Here is a 6000-nt window from a genome sequence, read left to right as displayed (position 1 = left end):
GGTATACTCTAACATTTGCAAATCATTTCTTGCAGCGATTCGTTTGGCTCTGAGTAAGACTTAATAATATGCATAGTCGCACAATTTCCGTGATGCTCGAGTCAGTTTAAAAGTCATTTGGGTGGATGATGGATTGAAGTATTCGTGTGATGACGTCCTTCTGCTCTTTGGAGTGGCATCTTCGGTGAGGGAGCCACGACTCAATCAACCTGGGCAGGTCAGGTCTCGTCTCTTCATCTGCGGTTATTGTCTAACGAATTACCATAGAAATGTAACAAGGGGCGGTAAATTACGTTCGCTGTCGAAGGTAAACGTAAATCTTCTTGAACTCTAGAGTATTATAAGATATTCAATTTGTGTTCTGGTTTCTTATACTGTTCTTCTCTCTTCAATTTACCATACAAGTCAGCCTTGATCGAAAATAATGTATACCGGAGAGACATTTATCGACACTAAATACTACAGCACACTAAAAATGTAATAATGTATTATGACTAAATGAATGCAGTGAGGCAGCTCTTAATTCTCTCCCTCTCGCTAAATTGCAACATCGCATTAAGCAAAAACCCTCGGAGGCAAATGAGATAAATTTGCAAATGAGGTTAAAAAAAAAAAGTTTCCTTTTTTCTCTGACTTCTTTATGCGATGGTATAATATCTTGTCAAGCCTGATAATCCTTCAGCATAATTGATTGACGTTACAAGAGGCATATCGTTGAAATAAATCAAGAAAACAAAAGAGAGAGAAAAACAGCAAGGATATTCTCCTCTATAACGTCTACTTGGCGCCCGCGATATACGTCTTTACCATTGGATTTATGGATTATGAGATTATTCTTGTATCATCGATTTTGCGTTGCGTGAGCATGAGGTGGTCTCTCTCTCTCTCTCTCTCTCTCTCTCTCTCTCTCTCTCTCTCTCTCTCTCTCTCTGCGTCCCTCGACCCATACATAATAATATTACCTAACATCAAGTTTGGACATGATAATTCAACTCCGCTCAACCTGTTTGGGTTGTCACACGATATCTCAGCTGCCAATTTATGTAACGGCAGTCTCTAGGCTTCATTCTCTCTCTCACAACTACCCTCCCTAGTGCACTGAATGCTTTATGCATTATGTAGCTCTCAAGGGCATTCGACAGTTAGAGGCTATGTTCCTCCAAATAAGATAATGTAATGCATGATACATTTAGATTGATTTAAGCTACACACACACACACACACACACACACACACACACACATATATATAATATATATATATATATATATATATAAATATATATATATGTATATATATATATATTTATTTATATATATATATATAAATATGTGTGTGTGTGTAAGAGAGAGAGAGAGAGAGAGAGAGAATAGAAGAATATTGTCCTCCCGAACTTTATTTACAAAACGAAGGAAAATATAAAGAACTGAAGAAATCCACTATTACTGGCGACATGAAATAACCCTGACGAATGTCTATTACTCCCACCGACTTTATTCACTGAATCAATCCTCAAATAACTGCAAGAACCTGAATAAAAGATGGAACAGAAGAAAACGTGTGCACAATCGGCAGACATAATATGCATCCCTCTAAAATAAAATTTAAAGCATACCGATATGCGTATATTTCCCCGTAAGTAACAACGACAGTCCGTCTTCACCGGCCCTTGAGAAGAATGCAGTGTGTAGATAATCTTGGTTCGAGCATTAAGTGGATACATAATTACCTGGTTCGAGACTTGCCGTCTCAACCTTCTTGTTTTACCGTCATTTTTGATGACGTGCTTATATTAGAAAAAAAAAAAAAAAAAAACGAATACTTCTTTCACCGTCACTGATTAGCTAGCTGCACGCTAGGCAAAGCTTTTGTACGTCAGGTAAATTTCTTGGAAGTTGATTACGGTACTCTGAAGAATATATTCAATTTTCGTAAAAATGAACTCCACGAATGAAACTGAGCTAAGGCGACTTGTGAATGTGAATTATAATTCAGTTCCTTCTCTCGTCAGACTACTGGATCGTCACATTTTCGTTCTAATGTCAATATTACCATCATGGCTGTAACTGCATCGACTTCAGGACAATTTACTTGCTCATATTAACGTGTAGTTAATAACTGTCTTCTGTTTTGTTTTTCTTCAAATAAACTTTTCCTTTTTTCAGGCATTATGTGTGATAGGACTTGATACTGGATAGTGATGTGACTACGTTTTTTTCTTTGTAGTAAGTCCCCTTTTTTCGGTTTTTATAATCTTATAGGCTTGTGTTATTTGCGCTTGATGTATTTTTCTTTGTAGGCCATGTACGTGCAAGAACAGAAGAGACTACTGTCCACTTAGTTTATTTTGTATTATGTCTCTTTGTGAACAAATTTGTACTAATAATTTTATATTTTTTTAATAAAATAACTAACTAATTAACTAACTAACTAGTACTTCAATACGAACTAAATCATAACTGGTATATGATGAAATATTGTCGCTTGGTTCAGTGAGCTTGCAATCGCCTGTGTAGAGTAGTAGTGGTGCGTCCCATGTAGGCGTTGCTGAGGGCTTGACATGTTCCTTCTGTGCATTTAAATTTGTATACTACGTTGGTCGACCCCCACATCTCTCTGTGGGGTTGGGGGGGCGTGCTATTTCACACGACAAAGGTGCTGACTACGTTTGGGTGGCAGTATACATGTACGGAAATACTCTTGTTTGTTTATATGGTGTTTTTACGTTGCATGGAACCAGTGGTTATTCAGTAACGGGACCAACGGCTTTACGTGACTTCCGAATCACGTCGAGAGCGAACTTCTACAACCAGAAATGCACATCTCTCACACCTCAATGGAATGCCCGATAATCGATCTCGCGGCCACCGAGGTGGCAGGCAAAGACTATACAGTTCGCGCCACTGTGGCGCTTCGGAAATACTCTTGTCAGGCTTAGTAGGTGCTGCACCGCTGGCAATTATCCTCTTCATGGCCTTGACCTCATCCTGGCTGTGACATGCGGCTTTGTAATCCAATATGACGTTTCTTGGTGAGGTAGGAGTTGTCGTCGCTGGTGAGCTGGCATACACGTCCAACTGCTGTCGTGTGCAACCTTCTATTTGATTGCCGTCGTATCCTCTGTTAACTAGGAGCTGCCTAACACGTTCGGGGTCTGCGTGAATAGTTTTGCATGAGGAACAGTGCGTAATTGCATGGCTCACATACTACGTGGCGACCATGTTTAATTAAGCAAACTCTAAACATTTATGGCACAGCTTTTGTGCCCCGTAATGAATATATTTGAAGTGCAGATACATCTTACGTCTTTCTATCTATTTCCAATGGCGAACATGTGTGTTGACCCTAAGTTAAGTAACGAAACAGATGACTTAATGCCATAGTACAGAGGCTCAGAATTCATACATTACCTCTTGCACGTTTATTTTCGGAATATTGGCTGCAGCGGCGGGATATGGGTAGGGTGAGGTGGGGCGGGGGGTGGGGGGGGGGGAGCTGAAGTGGGTTTGGAGAAGGCGACAAGGTTAAGTTTGAGGTGTGGCATGCCACTTCTCGTCACTTCTAATCCTCAAATAAAACTGTAGGATAGATATTTGAGCGAGGAGCTTTCTTCTCCACAATGCACTTGAAGATCAAATCTTCTTTCTCCGATTTCTTCCATAAAAGACTTGTTATCTTCTAATTAAGGTTAAAAAAACTTGATGGAGAAAAGACCACCCTCTCGATTAAAAAAAAAAAAAAAAAAGATACAATCCCCCTCCAGTTATACAAAGCACTACTTGAGGCTTTATTCCCCTTTTCCATGGAAGTGTGAAGGAAAATCACGGTATCATTTTGGACACATTCAAAGCGGGCATCCGAGTAAACAAACTAAAAACTTCGCTTTTTGTCTCCTTTATGCGATCATCTTGAGCAGAACCTCTTTTCCCGTCCCTCAACTTTTGTTGGAGTGAAAGATAGGGCTCCCCTCGACGTTCTCCTCCCTAATGGCTTATGAAAGGAGCCGGAAAGGCGGAGATCTGGTCATCCGAACTACTGCGGATGTTCGTATTAAAGTCGAAGAGATAAATTCCCTCACTCCGTCGAATCTTTTCCAGATCACGTCCGAGAAATGGCAACGGCTTTGAGGGTTCGAGGTCCCTTTCATCAGGAGAGTCAGGACAGAGATTCTGTCTCTGTCTGTCTGTTGGGGTTCATTGGAAAGTTTTAGACTTGGTGGACAGGGATTCTGTCTGTCTGTCTGTTCGGGTTCATTGGGAAGTTTTAGACTTGGTGGACAGAGATACTGTCTGTCTGTCTGTCTGTTCGGGTTCATTGGGAAGTTTTAGACTTGGACAAAGATTCTGTCTGTCTGTCTGTCCGGGTTCATTGGGAAGTTTTAGACTTGGTGGACAGAGATTCTATTTGTTCTGTCTGTCTTGTTTCTGTTTCTGGGTTTCATTTTGGGAAGTTTTAGCTTGGACAAATTTTGATTTTTCTGTCTGTCTTGTCCTTATCTGTTGGGGTTCATTGGGAAGTTTTAGAACTTGGTTTTGGTATCAGAGATTTCTGTCTCCTGTGTCTTGTCTGTTGGGTTCATTTTTGGAAAGATTTTTAGACCTTGGAATTCATTATTTAAATGATTTCTTTCTTGTCTGTTCTTTTCTGTCTGTTGGGGTTCATTGGGAAGTTTTAGACTTGGTGGACAGAGATTCTGTCTCTATGTCTGTTCGGGTTCATTGGGAAGTTTTAGACTTGGACAGAAAGTCTGTCTGTTGGGATTCATTTGGAAGTTTTAGACTTGGTGGACAAAGATACTGTCTGCTGTCTGTTCGCATTCATTGGGAAGTTTTAGACTTGGTGGACAGAGATTCTGTCTGTATGTCTGTTCGGGTTCATTGGGAAGTTTTAGACTTGGACAGAGAGTCTGTCTGTTGGGATTCATTTGGAAGTTTTAGACTTGGACAGAGAGTCTGTCTGTTGGGGCTCATTTGGAAGTTTTAGACTTGGTGGACAGAGATACTGTCTGGCTGTCTGTTCGCGTTAATTGGGAAGTTTAAGACTTGACGATAACTTGTGTCAAATGGCATACAGTTCTCAAGTCATACTTTCCATTACACCAGAAGCCTGGTTTTTTTTTCAATCATTCATTGAAAGGAGAAAGCGTTGAAGAGACACATGCACAATCCTTAATTTACCTCCAATTGCATTTCGAGTGGTTAAATGATCATTTAAGTAACTTTTATCGCTGTGTGTGTAACCTTTACTAACCTTTACGCAGGTCACGTTTAAAGTTAAGGGACTCCTTTTGCAGGAATTAAAGCTGCCAGGATTTTTGTTGTTTGTGTTCGTAAGCTACCTTTCAGAGGTAAAGTCCTTTTCTGCCTTCAAGGGAATCAGTAGTTAGTCCTGCATTTTTAGTTTTCTGTTAAAGAAAATTATTGTGACGGCTTTGTCTGGCCCTCCACACGTTTTCTGTCCGCCTTAAGATCTTAAAAACTATCGAGGTTAGAAGGATGCAAATTGGTATGTTGATCATTCACCCTCCAATCATCAAACATACCAAATTGCAGCCCTCTAGCCTCAACAGTTTTTATTATATTTGAGGTTAAAGTCAGCCATGATCGAGCTTCTGACACTGCTATATGGCCGCGGCTGAGAGTTTCAGGGGATATGGCTGAGAGTTTCATACAGAATTATACGCTGTACAGAAAACCCGATTGCGCTTAAGAAACTTCGGCTAATTTTTTACTTGTTGTTCCCTTGTATGAACTGCTATAAGTGGGTCCTGGGATTGCTATGCCCTAGGTTTCCATAGGTGAAACTCTTTCTGGAAGAGATTAGTGTTGTAGCATAGATGCACGAGTCACTTTAATTAAAGGAATAATTACAATTATTTCATCTCCATGGGAAGAGCTGTTCTTCGATGGACTGGTGACTACTGGGATGAATGAACATACGTATGTGATGTTTATGTCTGTTAGGACATTGAAATGATCTTGAAGACATAATAAAGCCTTC

This window comes from Macrobrachium nipponense, chromosome 29, assembly GCF_015104395.2.
Source record: "Macrobrachium nipponense isolate FS-2020 chromosome 29, ASM1510439v2, whole genome shotgun sequence".
NCBI classification, from domain to species: Eukaryota; Metazoa; Arthropoda; class Malacostraca; order Decapoda; family Palaemonidae; genus Macrobrachium; species Macrobrachium nipponense.
This window is presented reverse-complemented; position numbering follows the sequence as displayed.